The sequence below is a fragment of the Hordeum vulgare genome, chromosome 2H (genome assembly GCF_904849725.1).
Source record: "Hordeum vulgare subsp. vulgare chromosome 2H, MorexV3_pseudomolecules_assembly, whole genome shotgun sequence".
Taxonomy (NCBI): Eukaryota; Viridiplantae; Streptophyta; class Magnoliopsida; order Poales; family Poaceae; genus Hordeum; species Hordeum vulgare.
Window position 1 is genome coordinate 532,791,203 of NC_058519.1, and position 18,969 is coordinate 532,810,171.

Sequence of the window (18,969 nt, forward strand, 5' to 3'; positions counted from 1 at the left end):
TCCTCTTCTTCATCCTCCTCTTCTTCTTCAGAAGCAGCCTTTGCCTTCAAAGCAAGTTTAGGTGAAGCTGTCTTTGACCAAACTCGAGCAAGTGCATTGTCAGCGGTCTCGTTCATGATTGACATTGCAATGAATTCATCCAACACCTCACTGGAAGACAACGAGTGGAAATCCGGTCGTTGGCGAATGACTGATGACATGGCTTTGTTGAAAGGCATGATGGCCTTAAGAAACTTGCGCTTGACCCATGTTTCATCCACATCCTTGCTCCCATGATCCTTGAGAGCAACAGTAATAGCAGTCACCCTCCGATAGAGATCACGAGGGTCCTCATCTTCCTTCATTACAAACTCATCAGCCTGATCAAGTATCACTTCATAGTTTGACCATTGAATGCTAGAGCTTCCCTTGTATAGCACCATAATGTGCTCCCAACAGTCCTTGGCTAGAGAGAAGGGGCGCAAGTGAGGAAGATCTTCAGGCGGTACTGCGGACTGTAAAATGAACAATGCGGAGTGATTATATTGATTGTCCGCTTCTTCTCTTGGGGTGAGGTTTCTTGGGTCATGAGGATAGCAGCCTTGCTCGATGATTCTCCATAAGTTTGTTGAGTTGTGATTCAAATGAGACTTAATAGAAAACACCCAGTTAGCAAAATCACCCTTAACAAGCTTAGGAGGAGGACCAACAGGATTAAGACGCAGTGTGGGAACGGGTCCTCCATAGACCATGGGAGGTGGAACTGAGGCATAGGTTCCAGTCCCATCCTTTTCGTGAAATGAGGAAGGTCGCATACCTTTAGCCGCTTCCTTAGAGGAATTGGCCTCCGAATCGGTGATGGTGGGCTTAACCACTAACGCCGGTTCGGGTGGACTTTTAAATCCCTCAATTAACTATTTAAGCATGGTCTTGACTTCGTTCGTCAAGGACGTCTTGAGGGCGGCCATAGCCGTATTCAAGTCGTCCCTTGTGACCGAAGTCAAGTCCATGGCCTCGGGTTGCCCATGGGGAACTCCCTCTTCGCCTTCCATACTCTTCGGGTGGTGAAACCCTTAATAAAGAGATGTGGCTCTGATACCAATTGAAAGGATCGATATGGTTGACTAGAGGGGGGTGAATAGGCAACTACCAATTTTTAGCTTTTCTAAATAAATATGGAGTAGAAATCATAAAGGTTCACTAACATGGCACTAGGAGGACAACCTATATGATGCTACTTAGTAACGAGTAACGAAGCACGTAGGCGATACTCTACAACACCAACATATACAAAGTAAAGGTAAGATATAACCACAAGTGGAACCGATGAAGACGAGGATGTGTTACCGAAGTTCCTTCCCTTTGACAGGAAGTACGTCTCCGTTGGAGCGGTGTGGAGGCACAATTCTCCCCCAATAAGCCACTAGGGCCACCGTATTCTCCTCACGCCCTCGCACAATGCAAGGTACCGTGATTCCATTATAGGTGCTCTTGAAGGCGGTGACCGAACCTTTACAAACAAGGTTGGGGCAATCTCCACACAAAGCTTGGAGGCTCCCAACAAGACCACGGAGCTTCACCACAATGGAATGTGGCTCCGAGGTGACCTCAACCGTCTAGGATGCTCAACCACCCAAGAGTAACAAGATCCGCAAGGGATTAGTAGGGGGAATCAAATATTCTTTGGTGGAAGTGTGGATCAAGGCCTTATCAAGCAATCCCTAGAAAATCAACAAGGTTGATTGGCTAGGGAGAGAGATCGGGCTAAAATGAGCTTGTGGAGCAACAATGGAGTTTAGAGAGGTCAAAGGTGAGCTCAAGGAAGAAGTAGATGCATTTATATAGTAGGTGGGGCAGATCCAACCGTTACCCACCTACCACATAAATGCACGAGCGGTACTACCGCTCCTCGAGCGGTACTACCGCTCCTGGGAGCGGTACTACCGCTCAGCTCCTCACCAACCACGGTAGTACCGGGGGGTACTACCGCGCCACCCCCTTAGTGGGAAAGTATGCGAGAAAAGGTACGTCGGTGCGGTAGTAAAATAATACTACCGCACTGAGGGCGGTAGTACCGCCCTTGGAGCGGTAGTAAAAAACTACTACCGTTCTTCGGGCGGTAGTACCGCTCCTGGAGCGGTAGTAGAAGTTTACTACCGCACCTGGGACGGTAGTACCACTCTGAGAGCGGTACTACCACTGTGCCAGCGGTACTACCGCTTACCCTTTTTCACATAGGCAAGGCAAATACAATGGTGCTCCATTGAGGCTAAAATATGGGTGGGTGCATGAGGTGTGTGCGTGAAGATTCCACCCAAACCTTTCCGACGCGGACCCCCTCTTGGTACGAAGACTTTCCTATGACTCAAACTAGGAAGAGAAATGCAGAAAAAAATCCGTCTTCGAGATCCTCGGAGGGGCGTCGAGTCATCTTGTGCCTAAAGGAGAATATTCTGAAATGCTCAGGACACAAGATTCGTCTGCACAACAATTGTCATCAATCACTAAAACCACTTAGGAGAAATATGCCCTAACAACGGTTCGTGGGACTTATCGTGGGACGATTCGAGATACGTATTGTGAAGACGTTCCACTACATCAACCATGTTTCTTAACGCTTCCCGTTGAGCGATCTACAAGGGTACGTAGATCTAAATTTCCTCTCGTAGATGGGCATCACCATGATAGGTCTTCGTGTGCGTAGGAAAAATTATGTTTCCCATGCAACGTTCCCCAACAGTGGCATCATGAGCTAGGTTCATGCGTAGATGTTATCTCGAGTAGAACACAAAAGGTTTTGTGGACGGTGAAGTTAGATTTGCTGCCCTCCTTAGTCTTTTCTCAATTCGGCGGTATTGTTGGATTGAAGCGGCCCGGACCGATATAACTCGTACGCTCACGAGAGACTGGTTTCATCGATTGATATGCAACCTCGTTGCGTAAAGATGACTGGCGGGTGCATGTTTCTTCAACTTTAGTTGAATTGGTTTTGATAGAGGCGGTCCTTGGAGAGGTTAAATAGCAATTTTCATATCTCAGTTGTGGTTTTTGCGTAAGTAAGATGCGATCATACTAGATACCCATAGCAGCCACGTAAAACATGCAACAACAAATTAGAGGACGTCTAACTTGTTTTTGCAGGGTATGCTTGTGATATGATATGGCCAATAATGTGATGTGATATATTGGATGTATGAGATGATCATGTTGTAATAGTTAATATCGACTTGCACGTCGATGCTACGGCAACCGTAAGGAGCCATTGGGTTGTCTTTAAACTAACGTTTGTGTTTGCGGATGCATTTACTATATTGCTAGGTCGTAGCTTTAGTAGTTATAGCATAGATAGCACGACAACCTCGATGGCGACACATTGATGGAGATCATGGTGTGGCATCGGTGACAAGAAGATCACGCTGGTGCTTAAGTGATGGAGATCAAGAAGCACAAGATGATGGCCATATCATGTCACTTATGAATTGCATGTGATGTTAATCCTTTTATGCACCTTATTTTGCTTAGAACAACGGTAGAATTATAAGGTGATCTCTCACTAAAATTTCAAGACGAAATTGTGTTCTCCCCGACTGTGCACCATTGCGACAGTTCGTCGTTTTGAGACACCACGTGATGATCGGGTGTGATAGACTCAATGTTCACATACAACAGGTGCAAAATAGTTGCACACGCGGAACACTCGGGTTAAACTTGACGAGCCTAGCATGTGCAGACATGGCCTCGAAACACAAGAGACCGAAAGGTCAAGCATGAATCGTATAGTTGATATGATTAGCACAGAGATGCTTACCACTGAAACTATTCTCAACTCACGTGATGATCGGACTTGAGTTAGTGAATTTGGATCATGTACCACTCAAATGACTAGAGAGATGTACTTTTTGAGTGGGAGTTTGTTAGTAATTTAATTAATTAAACTCTAATTATCTTAAACATAGTCTAAGTCCACTTTGCAATATTTGTGTTGTAGATCAATGGCTCACGCAACAGTCACCGTGAATTTTAATACGTTCCTAGAGAAAGCTAAGTTGAAAGATGATGGAAGCAACTTTGTAGACTGGGCTCATAATCTTAAGTTGCTCTTGCAAGCTGGGAAGAAGGGTTATGTCCTTAATGTTGCGATAGGAGATGAACCACCCGCTACGGCTGACCAAGATGTTAAGAACGTCTGGTTAACACGTAAGGAGGACTACTGAGTAGTTCAATGTGCAGTCTTGTATGGCTTAGAGCCGGGACTTCAACGTCGCTTTGAGCGTCATGAAGCATATGAGATGTTCCAGGAGTTGAAGTTTATCTTTCAGAAGAACGCCCGGATCGAGAGGTATGAGACCTCCGATAAATTATATGCTTGCAAGATGGAGGAGAATTCGCCTGTCAGTGAACTTGTGCTCAAAATGTCTAGGTACTCAAACCATCTAGCTGAGCTGGGTATTGAACTCCCGCAAGAAGCTATCACTGACAGAATTCTTCAATCACTGCCACCAAGCTACAAGAGCTTTTTATTGAACTATAACATGCAAGGGATGAAGAAGTCACCCGACGAGTTATTCGCGATGCTGAAAGTCGCAGAGTCAGAACTCCGGAAAGAGCATCAAGTGTTGATGGTCAATAAGACCACTAGTTTCAAGAGAAACGCCAAAGGCAAGAAGGGTAACTCCAAGAAGAGCAGCAAACCTGTTGCCAATCCGACGAAGAAACCCAAGGCTGGGCCTAAGCGTGAAACAGAGTCTTATTATTGCAAGGGACTGGGTCACTAGAAGCGCAACTCCCCCAAGTATTTGGCTGATAAGAAGGCGGCCAAGGAAAAATCAGGTATATTCTGTATACATGTTATTGATGTGTACTTAACCAACTCTCGTAGTAGTGCCTCGGTATTTCATACCGGTTCTGTTGCTCATATTTGCAACTCAAAACAGGAACTGCAGAATAAGCGAAGGCTGGCGAAGGATGAAGTGACGATGCGCGTGGGAAATGGTTCCAAGGTTGATGCAATCCCCGTCGGCACAGTTTCACTTCAGTTACCATCAAGATTAGTTATGAACTGAAATAATTGTTATTTAGTGCATGTATTAAGCATGAACATTATATTTGGATCTTGTTTATTGCGAGACGGTTACTCGTTTAAGTCAGCAAATAATGGTTGTTCTATTTCTATGAGTAATATCTTTTATGGTCATGCACCCAATGTGAGAGGATTGTTCATATTGAATCTTGATAGCGATGATACACATATACATAACATTGAGACCAAAAGATTTAGAGTTAACAATGATAGCGCCATGTTTTTGTGGCACTGCCGCTTAGGTCATATTGGTGTAAAGCGCATGAAGAAGCTCCACTCCGATGGACTTTTGGACTCACTTGACTTTGAATCACTTGACACGTGCGAACCATGCCTCATTGGCAAGATGACTAAGACTCCGTTCTCTGGAACAATGGAGCGTGCAAGTGACTTGTTGGAAATCATACATATCGATGTGTGCGGTCCGATGAGTGTGGAGGCGCGCGGCGGATATCGTTATATTCTCACTTTCACTGACGATTTGAGTAGGTATGGATATATCTACTTGATGAAGCACAAGTCTGAAATGTTTGAGAAGTTCAAGCAATTTCAGAGTGAAGTTGAAAATCATCATAACAAGAAGATCAAGTTCCTACGGTCTGATCGTGGGGGTGAATATCTGAGTTTCGAGTTTGGTGCTCACTTAAGACAATGTTGAATTGTTTCCGAGTTGACACCGCCTGGAACACCACAGCGTAATGGTGTGTCTGAACGTCGTAATCGTACTTTGTTAGAAATGGTGCGATCTATGATGTCTCTTACTGATTTGCCATTATCATTTTGGGGTTATGCATTAGAGACAGCTGCATTCACTTTAAATAGGGCACCATCAAAATCCGTTGAGACGACACCATACGAACTGTGGTATGGCAAAAGACCGAAAGTGTCGTTTCTTAAAGTTTGGGGATGTGATGCTTATGTCAAAAAGCTTCAGCCTGAAAAGCTGGAACCCAAAGCGAAAAAGTGCATCTTCATAGGTTACCGAAAAGAGACAGTTGGGTACACCTTCTATCTCAAATCCGAGGGCAAAGTGTTTGTTTCTAAAAACGGGGCTTTTCTTGAGAAGGAGTTTCTCTCAAAAGAATTGAGTGGGAGGAAGATAGAACTTGATGAGGTTGTCGAACCTCTAACCCCTCTAGATGGTGGAGTGGGGCAAGGGGAAAGCCTTGTCATTGCGATGCTGGTTGAGGAGGAAGTTAATGATGATAATCATGAAACTTCGGATCAAGCTCCTATCGGACCTCGCAGGTCGACAAGATCACGTACTACTCCTGAGTGGTACGGTAATCTTGTCTTATCAATCATGTTGTTGGACAACAATGAACCTGCGAATTATGAAGAAGCAATGGTGGGACGAATTCCAACAAATGGCTGAAGGCCATGAAGTTCGAGATAGGATCTATGTATGAAAACAAAGTGTGGACTTTGGAAGTATTACTCGAAGGTCGCAAGGCTATTCAGAACAGATGGATCTTTAAGAAGAAGACGTACACACACGGTAATGTGACCGTTTATAAAGATCGACTTGTGGCAAAGGGTTTTTCACAAGTTCAAGGATTTGACTACGATGAGACATTCTGACCGGTAGCGATGCTTAAATCCGTCTGAATCATGTTAGCAATAGCTGCATTTTTCGATTACGAAATCTCGCAGATGGATGTCAAAACGGCGTTCCTTAATGGTTTTCTTAAGGAAGAGTTGTATATGATGCAACTCGAAGGTTTTGTCGATCCAAAGAATGCTAACAAAGTATGCAAGCTCCAGCGATCCATTTATGGACTGGTGCAAGCATCTCGGAGTTGGAATAAACGCTTTGATGAGGTGATCAAGGCATTTGGGTTTATACAAGTGGTTGGAGAATCTTGTATTTACAAAAAAGTGAGTGGGAGCTCTGTGGCATTTCTAACATTATATGTGGATGACATATTGCTGATTGGAAACAACGTGGAGTTTCTGGAGAGCGTAAAGGATTACTTGAATAAAAGTTTCTCTATGAAGGACCTAGGAGAAGCTGCTTACATTCTAGGCATTAAGATCTATAGGGATAGATCGAGGCGCCTGATAGGACTTTCACAAAGCACATACCTTGATAAAGTTTTGAAGAAGTTCAAAATGGAACAGTCCAAGACAGGGTTCTTGCCAGTGTTACAAGGTATAAAATTGAGTAAGACTCAATGCCTAGCAATTGCGGAAGATAGAGAACAAATGAGTTCCGTCCCCTATGCTTCAACCATAGGATCTATCATGTCTGCAATGTTGTGCACTAGACCAGATGTCGGCTTGGCCATAAGCATGGCAGGCAGGTTTCAGAGTAATCCAGGAGTGGATCACTAGACGGCGATCAAGAATATTCTGAAGTACCTGAAAAGGACTAAGGAAATGTTTCTCGTTTATGGAGGTGACGAAGAGCTTGTCGTAAAGGGTTACATCGACGCAAGCTTTGACGCCGATCCGGATGACTCTAAGTCGCAAACCGGATACGTATTTATTCTTAAGGGGGTGCGGTAAGCTGGTATAGTTCCAAGCAAAGCGTCGTAGCAGATTCTACATGTGAAGCGGAGTACATGGCCACCTCGGAGGCAGCAAAGGAGGGTGTATGGATGAAGCAGTTCATGACGGATCTTGGAGTTGTGTCGAACGCACTAAATCTAATAACTCTGTTCTGTGACAACAGTGGTGCCATTGCTTTAGCAAAGGAACAAAGGTTTCACAAGAAGACCAGGCACATCAAACGACGCTTCAACCTCATCCGCGACTACGTCGAAGGAGAGGACGTGAATATTTGCAAAGTGCACACGGATCTGAATGTAGCAGACCCGCTGACTAAACCTCTTCCACGGGCAAAACATGATCAACAACAGAACTGTATGGGTGTTAGATTTATTACAATGTAAATCGCATGGTGATGTGAGGTCTAGATTATTGACTATAGTGCAAGTGGGAGACTGTTGGAAATATGCCCTAGAGGCAATGATAAATAGTTATTATTATATTTCCTGTTACAAGATAATCGTTTATTATCCATGCTATAATTGTATTGAATGAAAACATAGATACATGTGTGGATACATAAACAAAAAAATGTCCCTGGCAAGCCTCTAGTTGGCTAGCCAGTTGATCAAGGATAGTCAAGGTTTTCTGACTATGTGCAAGTGTTGTCACTTGATAACTGGATCACATCATTAGGAGAATCTTGTGATGGCCTAGACCCAAACTATGAACGTAGCATATTGATCATGTCATTTTATTGCTATTGTTTTCTGCGTGTCAAGTATTTATTCCTATGACCATGAGATCATATAACTCATTGGCACCGAGGAATACCTTGTGTGTATCAAACGTCGCAACATAACTAGGTGACTATAAAGATGCTCTACAGATATCTCCGAAGGTGTTCGTTGAGTTAGTATGGATCAAGACTGGGATTTGTCACTCCGTGTGACGGAGAAGTATCTCGGGGCCCACTCGGTAATACAACATCACACACAAGCCTTGCAAGCAATGTGACTAAGTGTAAGTCATGGGATCTTGTGTTATGGAACGAGTAAAGAGACTTGCCGGTAACGAGATTGAAATAGGTATGCGGATACCGACGATCGAATCTCGGGCAAGTAGCATACCGAAGGACAAAGGGAATGACATACGGGATTATATGAATCCTTGGCACTGAGGTTCAACCGATAAGATCTTCAGAGAATATGTAGGATCCAATATGGGCATCCAGGTCCCGCTATTGGATATTGACCGAGGAGTGTCTCGGGTCATGTCTACATAGTTCTCGAACCCGAGGTTCTGCACACTTAAGGTTCAATGATATTTTAGTATAGTTGAGTTATATGTGTGGTTACCGAATGTTGTTCGGAGTCCCGGATGAGATCACGGACATCACGAGTGTTTCCGGAATGGTCCGGAGACGAAGATTGATATATACGATGGTTTCATTTGGTCACCGGAAAGTTTTGGGCATTACTGACAGTGTACCGGGAGTGACGAATGGGTTCTGAATGTTTATCGGGAGGGGCCCACCCACCCGAGAGTGAGCCCAAGGCCCTAGGGTGGCGCACCAAGTCCTTATTGGGCTGGTGGAGTCAGCCCAAGAGGGCCATGGCGCCACGTAAGAAAATACCAAAAGAAAAGAAGAAAAAAAGGAAAGAGGGAGGTGGGAAGGAAGAGGAGGACTCCTCCTTCCCAAACCGAATTGGAGGAGGATTCCTCCTCCTCCTGGCGGTCGGCGCACCTTGGGGCCCTTGTGCCCCAAGGCTAGCCCCTCCCCTCCTCCTATATATAGTGGTGGTTTAGGGCTTTTTGAGACAGAACTTTGCCACGTGCAACTCTAGCCTATTCCACATAGTTCTACCTCTAGATCGGATTTCTGCGGAGCTCGGGCTGAGCCCTGCAGGAGTAGATCATCACCACCACCGGAGCGCCGTCACGCTGCCGGAGAACTCATCTACTTCTTCGTCTTGCTTGCTAGATCAAGAAGGTCGAGATCATCGTCGAGTTGTACGTGTGCTGAACGCGGAGGTGTCGTCCGTTCGGCACTAGATCGGAACGGATCGTGGGACGGATCGCGAGACGGTTCGTGGGACAGATCGTGGGACGGTTCGAGGGACGGATCGTGAAGACGTTCCACCACATCAACCGCGTTTCTTAACGCTTCCCGCTGAGCGATCTACAAGGGTACGTAGATCTAAATCTCCTCTCGTAGATGGATATCACCATGATAGGTCTTCGTGTGCGTAGGAAAAAAAAATTTTATCATGCAACATTCTCTAACATGTGGTGGTGGTGTTGCAAGTCTATTCAAAACAGAGGGTGAATCAAGTGCAGAGCTAGATGGCAGTTCCTTACCTCCCCTCGTCTTAGAGGGAACGATCTTGGTTCTTGGATCTTTCAGATTCTTCATAGTGATCAATAAATGGATATCCCAAGTGACTCAGCAAATATAGCAATGCTCCCCGGCAACGGCGCTAGAAAACGTTCTTGATAACCCACAAGTATATGGGATCGCAATAGTTTTTGAGGGTAGAGTATTCAATCCAAATTTATAGATTCAACCAAAGGGGAGCCAAAGAATATTCGTAGGTATTAGAAGCTGAGTTGCCGATTCAACCACACATGGAGATTTAGTATCTACAACATAGTGATCAGTAGCATAGTAATATGATAGTTTTCACAGCAGTGGTAACAGTAGCAGCAGTAACGGTAACAATGATAGCAATTTTGTAGCAGTTGTAACAGCAGTAGCAACAGTAGTAACTTAGCAAGCACAATATGTGGAAAACTCATAGGCACTAGATCGGTAATATTGCTGGATAATATTCATCATATAACAGTCACAACATAGGGCGACATAGTGAAAAGACCTCGATGACGCCTAGAGGGGGGTGAATAGGCTATTTAAAAACTTCTTTGGATTAGGCTTGAAACTAATGCGGAAATAAACTAAGAGGGTACTAGTCAAGCACAAATCCTAAATGCACTAGGCACTACAACGTGTATCAACAACACGATCTACCAAGATGGACACAATACAGTTACTAAACAAGCACAAGTAAGTTACACAAACTTACTTGAGCTATATCACACTACAAGTAGGTGAACAACACAAGATACTAGATCACACTATATCACACGATATATCAAAGGCTGCAAGTATGAACGTGTGGATATAGAGGATATGCTTGAATGATTAATCTTGTACAAGAAATAGCCAACACAATATAATGAGCACAAACAATATGCAATGTATGTATGCTCAAGTAACACAAGTAAGGAGTTAGGGTTAAGGATAACCAAGGTCACTGAGACAAAGATGTATCCCGATGTTCACTTCCTTGGAGGGAAGCTAGTCACCGTTAGAGAGGTGGATGTTACCACGAAGGCACACCAACGCCACGAAGGCTCACCCTATTCTCCCTTTGAGATAACACCACGAAGGCGTTTCTCAACCACTAGTGGTAAGCCTTTGAGGTGGCTTCCAAACCCTCACAAACTTTTCCAGGGGGTAATCACACGGATTGATTCCTCTCCGAAGAACTCCTACCGCCTAGGAGTCTCCAGCCTCCAAGAGTAACAAGATCACGGGGAATGCTCAAAACTTGCTCAAATCTCAAATAGCTTGGGTTGAGAGGAGGAGAGGGAGACGATCTATCGTTTGATTGGAACCACTCTCAAAGGGGCTCACAAATGCTCTTGGGATCTAAGATTTGGTGTGAGCAAATGTGTGTGAGGTAGAAGTGTGTTCTTATGAGGATAAGGCTGTGTTGGGCAACCCTCTCACGAAGTGGGAGGGGGGTATTTATAGTGGGGAGAGAAAAACAGCCGTTGGGGACACTTTAAGTCACACAAGGTCCGGACGTCCGACAGTTTCCGGAAGTCCGGGCGTCTGCGAGGGGTCGGACGTCCGACAGGGGTTGGTCGTCCGAGGCTTGTAGATATCACTAGAAATACTGTGATTTGAACAGCGACCGGACGTCCGGAGAAGGCCGGAAATCCGAGTTATTCAACTCAACTTCTACTGGTGGGAGGTTCCGGATTTCCGAAAGGGGACGGACGTCCGGCCCTCGGACGTCCGGAGGGAGCCGGAAATCTGAGTTATAGGGCTCAAGTTCTTCTGGTGCAGGGCTCCGGATTTCCGAAGCCTGTCAGTCGTCCGACCCTTGACAGGCCCTCGGACATCCGGAGGGAGCCGGAAGTCCGGGTTATATGGCTCAAGTTTCTCTGGTGCATAGTTTCGGAATTCCGAAGCTGATCGGATATCCGGGCCTTGGACGTCCGGAGGGAGCCGGAAGTCCGAGTTATATGGCTCTGATTTCTGTGGTATAGGATTCCGGATTTCCGAAGCAGTCGGTCGTCCGGCCCTCGGGCGTCCGGAGAAAGCCGGATGTCCGAGGCACTGGTTTTGTTTTCAGATAACAGCAGAGCAGTGGAGATGTGGTCTGAGCAGAACAGTGGAGATGTAGTTTGAGCAAGTTCATCGCAAAACCTGTGATCCCCTCTTAATAGTGCGGGATCCCTAAAGACTCAAGAATCATAAAAGGGGTACTCATGATCCATACTTGAGTGTATACTTTTATTCGCTGATCATCACTCCGCACAACTGACGTCAAAGGAACTGATACCTTTGAGTTAGCCCTTTCACTTGAGCTTGATGTTGTTGTTCCTTCTTGGCTCAAGTTGAAAGCAATACATGATGAAGTCTTCAAGTAGCTCTCCCATACACAATGTGGAGAGCCTAGCTTATGTATTCATCTTCATTTGTCCACCATGTGAACATCCACAAGAATCAAGCATGTAGTGCTTAGGAATGCTTATCTTGATCTTGTCCTTGTTAGCACATGAGCTTGTCCTTATCAACACATGATCATTGACAATAGTTTCAATGATATATTCGTGCTGCTCCACTTGAACTTGCACACCACAATCTTGATGACGATCACCACTTGACGTCATCCTTCATGGGTTGTATGAGATCTTCTTTTTGACGTAAGGCCCAATGGAAGCACACCTAACCCCCACATAGGAGTCTCACAAAGACCAGGGGTTAGTACACAAACACGTAATGGACAATGCTTACCATACCATGGGATCACTTGATCCCTCTCGGTATATCTTATATGCTTTGTGTGTTGATCATCTTGATTTACTCTTTGTCTAAGATCTTGATCAACCTAGTGTCTCTATGACCATTCTTTGGATAATACCTTGAATAACATCTTGGTCATCATATAAACTCCTTGAACCCAACAGATGGACTTCAAGAAGTTCCTATGGACAAATCCTATAAATATAACTTAAGACAACCATTAGTCCATAGGAATTGTCATCAATTACCAAAACCACATATGGAGATATATGCTCTAACAATCTCCCCCATTTTGGTAATTGAAGACAACCACTTCAAGAGAGTTTATATAAGGGAATAAGCATAACCAAGCACACACATACAAGGTAATAATGCATGTGTGCGAGATGTAAATGCTTACGCAATAAAAGCAAAACCCCCTAAACATATCCAAAGTAAACTCTCTAAACTTCTCCCCCATTGGCATCGATTGCCAAAATGGACGAAAAGTTTAGAAAGCCAATATAGTAGATGATCCTCCAAAAAGTGTGTACTTCTCAGCAAATGAGTGCAGAAAAATACACAAATACAATGATAAGTAGTTGGAGAAAAACAAACTATATTGAGGACCCAAAGAGTGTGAATAAAAGGATCGTATGACACAGAGACATACAAAGATAGAGGCAAGCAATCAAAAGATTCCAGATGGAACAAACAATCATATGGTCCTTCGAACCACATGAATAAAATATATTATGATAAAGGCAACATAGTGCTTTATCAAAAACTAGAGAAGCTCCCCATGATTTGTGCACTATTATGAGATTTTTGTATTTGACACAGGTGCACAAAATAGGATCGTTGCTCCCCAGAATTTATAAAACACACAACGAGTGCAAGAAGATAGATGAGACAATAAGCATATCAATTGCACAAAACAAATGGTTGAGCAACATGTAACGGAAGCAACTTAAGAATAGGCTCAAACAAAGTAATGTGTGTGAGTCATGGCAAAGCACTTAAGATAAGGATGAGCATTACTAATCAACATAGTCTTGATGAAATGAGATACAAAGTGCAAGACATATCATTCCCACACACACATACAAGAAAATGAGTTCACAAGCTTACTAATAAACAAAATAAGAACCAACGCTTGTGGCAACCCATTGTGAAGATAGGAAGTAAGAACCTTATCAAGAGGAGGGATACTGATTGAAATGGGAAAACCCTCATCAAGACAAGCATGAGGAAAACTAATGTTCACGGCCAAAGAGTGCATCAAGATGTAGGAAAATAAAATACGCACTCAAAACAAATCTTTTCACGAGCCACCAAAAACTGAAAAAGGAAATGTAACGATGGACGTGAAAGAAAAGAGGATATCAATTAGAGATGTAACTTATCTTATGTGTAAAAGATTCCAAGTAGAGGACAATCATGATGATATATATCCACAAAGAAGGATATACACACAAAATGGTTACAAGAAGGAACAAACTAGATATCCAAAGAGAAAGTCATAAATATATCAATGAGATCTTTTGCTTGGAAGCATAGCACATGGCCTAATATTTTCTTATTGTATAATATGAACTTCCAACATACGAACATCAAAGACATCCCAACTAGTAGTAAGACATCATCGTTCGGATGCTTTGAGAAAGCAAACAAGTACTACAAGAACGAATCAAGAGATTCATGCCATGACGCAACCTGGAAAAGAAAAGACAGGTTGGGTCCTTTGCAAGAAAAGAATGCATGAAATGGATACTTGTTACCGAGACAACATGGGAATGATGTAGTAGATAGTTGTTCTTTGATCATCCTAACTTGGCTCCAATAATCACATGGTCTCAAACATCTTCCTTATAGGTGAGCCGAGCATCCAATGCATCTCCAGTTGTTCCTGGAACAACAAAACAAACAAAATGGTACCCAAATTCATTGGGACCAAAGAGTTAGAAAACCAGCAATACATAGGACAAACTCCACATACATATGTGCATATAGATATGAATTTGAATTTCATGCACACTTTTAGCCAATTTCTGACAAGGTGGAGTTTCCCGTATATATTGGATCAAAGAAGGAAAGCAAACACGAGGTATCTAGTTTCCAAAAGAGAGCTAGGTTCCAACAAACCAAGCCCTCGACATATTTTCATGATGGCACAAAGCATCATAAAGAGCAAGACTTGCCTCCCATCAACACACACTTGATGGGGATCAAAAGATTTTATGATGGGTGAATAAAGGGAGTGTTCTAAAGAAAATAGGATAGCTCCCCCAAGGGACGTGCATTATATAGAATTTGCATTTAAATACAAAACGCACACGATGGGATCATCACTTTCTCTATATCTATAAAAACACTAGACATGTTAAAATAGATCCATAAGAGGCAAGGAAGACAAACGAAACAGAAAATCCAATGTAAAGATGATTAGCAATTCCTATCACATGATGGGAATACCAATTGTCAAGGACAAGAAGTATTTTCGAAGTGATACTCATTGGTAGATCATAAATATATCCAAGATCATCTTTACCCATAAAACGCAAGCAAATGACACTTGTAGAGCTAACATGCCACCTAGGAACAAGATAATTTACAATATCAACACTAAGTGGCAACACCTCAAATGTACACATTTTCTAGGTTTTTAATATGCACATAGAATATTACTCCCCCATAATGTGATAAACCAACAATATTAACAAGTGGCAAATTGAAACCAACAAGAGATAATTAATGGACCATATAGAACTTGAATTTCTCATGAGTAAGACATACCACATAGAAACTAGATAATCTTGAAATATCAAAACTAAGTGGTATTCCCCATGTATACACATTTATAGGATTGTGAGGTGTGCAAAGCACATCACTCCCCCACAATGGGATAATCCATTAGTCTCTCACAAGAGCCAACAAAAATACAAACAAGATGGAAAAGGCTCAATACAAGACTCACATGTACATGATATGCAAACCAACATACACATACTCGATTACTCAAGATAAGCAAGTTGGAAGCATAACATATACAAACGCATGCAAGGTACAAAACCACAACATGGAAAGGGGCAGGCACCTAACAATGTAAACAGTTTAAGTATAAGTTACCGTAAGGAGGCACATTGGATATAAGATAGAAACTCGATAATCCAAATGACTTGGCTTGAGATCATATGAATGATGAAGACCCCTTAATTCTTCATTGTGTATCCAAGTCTCTAATGTCCTCCATAGTCACCTATTGATCAAGTTTGAGCTTGTTGGTCCCCAACTACGTTGGGTCCTAAGAGGTTAATCACAATAGGCTTGGCAACCCAAATGGTTCTTTCCTTGACACCATTTTGGGTACCAACAAACTTGGCAAACACATTGCCAACCTTATCCTTCCCAAGGGAATAGATATCATCAATAGTGATTGGGTTGGATAAGTTACCTCTCGTGCAAGACGAAGCGACGTGACCCTTCTCACGACATAAGTAGCAACATCTACCCTTTGTTTTCTTCCCAGTTGATTTCTCACCTTGGGGAGTGTTGGCTTGGGTCTTATTGGGAAGAGGCCTTCCTTCAACTTGTAGTTGAATATGTGATTGAGTTTGTGGCCACTTCCCTTGTTGCTTGTGACTTTGAGACTTCGTATTCAGAGGGCAAGATATAACATGGTTGCCTTTAACTTTGCACTTGAAGCAAATGATTTTGGCTGAATTCTTGACTTGTTCTAGGCCCCTCTTGTTCTTGTTTGAGTTTACTCCAACATCATTTTTGTCATTCGGAGATGTTTGCTCACACAGGACGTTGTTGAGTGTGGACATCCCTTCATGACATTGTTCCAAGTCTTTCTTCAAAGAAGTGACTTGGGCCTTGAGCTCTTCGATTTCCTCTGCACGGTTAGTATCAATGCAAGTACTAGAGGAAGTGTAAGCTTCAATGTTAGAGCAACAAGGCAAGGAAAATAATTCATCACACGAGGTAGCAACATTATGAGTAGACGAATTACGAGGACTAGCACATGGAAATATAGTACTTTGACTAGAAGTAGTGCCATTGTCCACATGAGGCTCACTTGATGTTACCTTGGTGATGATAGCCTCATGAGCTAACTTTTGCACATTATGGGATGTTAGAATATCGGCATGAGAGCTTGTGAGCATTACATGGTTTTCTTCCAACTTCCCATAATTTCTAGTTAGTAAATCAAGTTGAGCACGTAGCTCAACATTCTCCTTTAATGTTGATACTTCAAAAGAGATAGGGTTAGATGTACAAGTATCATCAACAATATGAGAGGAGTAAGTAGCGATTAGAGACTTCTCATGAGTAGATTGAAGCTCCTCAAATATCTTAGAGGTTTTGACGAGCTCTCCCTTGACATTCTTGCATTCAAGAAGAAGGACCTCAAAATCCCTTTTAAGTTTATCATGAGCAACTTCAATCTCTCCTTTTGAAGATCTTAAGTCTCTACATGCTTGATGACTCTTCTCAAGTTCATGTTCAAGTTGTTCACTTTTAGCTTGTTCATGATTAAGTGAATCATTACAATTTTCAAAGTAAGCAAGAACATCTTGGAACCTTTGAAGAGCATTATTTTTAGCTTTATGAAGAATTTTACTGATCACATAGATATTTTCAGTCAAGTCATCATCATCATCCTCATCGCAAATATCATCGTTATTGCACAGGGAAGATGATACCTCATTATTACCTCTTGCCATGAGGCACATGTGAACTGGAGGAGTTGATGATGATTCTTTTGGTGAATCAGATTCTTCATTAGTCAAAAGTACTTCATATTTCTTGATTTCCCCTAAATGATTAGTCATAGAGCAACTAGGGAGAAACAAGATATTTTGATCAAGAGGACACGAGGAAGCAGGCATATCACCACACACATTTGTCGGGGGATCTTTAGGTGAAATGCATGACCTATCAGCACAATAATTTACACTATGTGTGGTGCTAGATATGCTCGTGTCCATAGAGGCTATGACATTTTCATCAACATATATTTCTTCACTCACCATGTCATTACCTTGTAAGATTGAAGATGCTGAGGTGTGCAAGCAATCGGATATGGAAGTAGCGGTGGACTCTTTAAGATCGAAAAGAGTGAAGAGCTCATGCACCAACTCCTTCATCATAATACCGTCTTCATCAAGATTGGACCCACCATATATATCTTCAAGTTTAGTCCAAACTTCATGAGCTGACTTGAAGGTCGAGATAGACTTAAACACTTCAGGACTTATGGTTCGATGAATGGCAAGAAAAGCCTCACAATCAAGATACATTTCATTAGTAGATGAAGATGCATCATCCTTTTTGTCGGCAATCCCTACAAGAACAATTCGTAAAGTATTTGGGCCCATGGCCCGAAAGTGACGAAGCATACGAATTCTCCATAGGGTATAATTTTGTGCCATCAAAGTCAAAGATGCCATTGTGCACCAATCCAATAGTCGACATCGATACTCTCTAGGTCGTGAAACCTAATTAAAGAGAGACCTAGCTCTGATACCAATTGAAAAGACCTCGATGACGCCTAGAAGGGGGGTGAATAGGCTATTTAAAAACTTCTTCGGATTAGGCTTGAAACTAATGCGGAAATAAACTAAGAGGGTACTAGTCAAGCACAAATCCTAAATGCACTAGGCACTACAACGTGTATCAACAACACGATCTACCAAGATGGACACAATACAGTTACTAAACAAGCACAAGTAAGTTACACAAACTTACTTGAGCTATATCACACTACAAGTAGGTGAACAACACAAGATACTAGATCACACTATATCACACGATATATCAAAGGCTGCAAGTATGAACGTGTGGATATAGAGGATATGCTTGAATGATTAATCTTGTACAAGAAATAGCCAACACAATATAATGAGCACAAACAATATGCAATGTTGTATGCTCAAGTAACACAAGTAAGGAGTTAGGGTTAAGGATAACCAAGGTCACTGAGACAAAGATGTATCCCGATGTTCACTTCCTTGGAGGGAAGCTAGTCACCGTTAGAGAGGTGGATGTTACCACGAAGGCACACCAACGCCACGAAGGCTCACCCTATTCTCCCTTTGAGATAACACCACGAAGGCGTTTCTCAACCACTAGTGGTAAGCCTTTGAGTTGGCTTCCAAACCCTCACAAACTTTTCCAGGGGGTAATCACACGGATTGATTCCTCTCCGAAGAACTCCTACCGCCTAGGAGTCTCCAACCTCCAAGAGTAACAAGATCACGGGGAATGCTCAAAACTTGCTCAAATCTCAAATAGCTTGGGTTGAGAGGAGGAGAGGGAGACGATCTATCGTTTGATT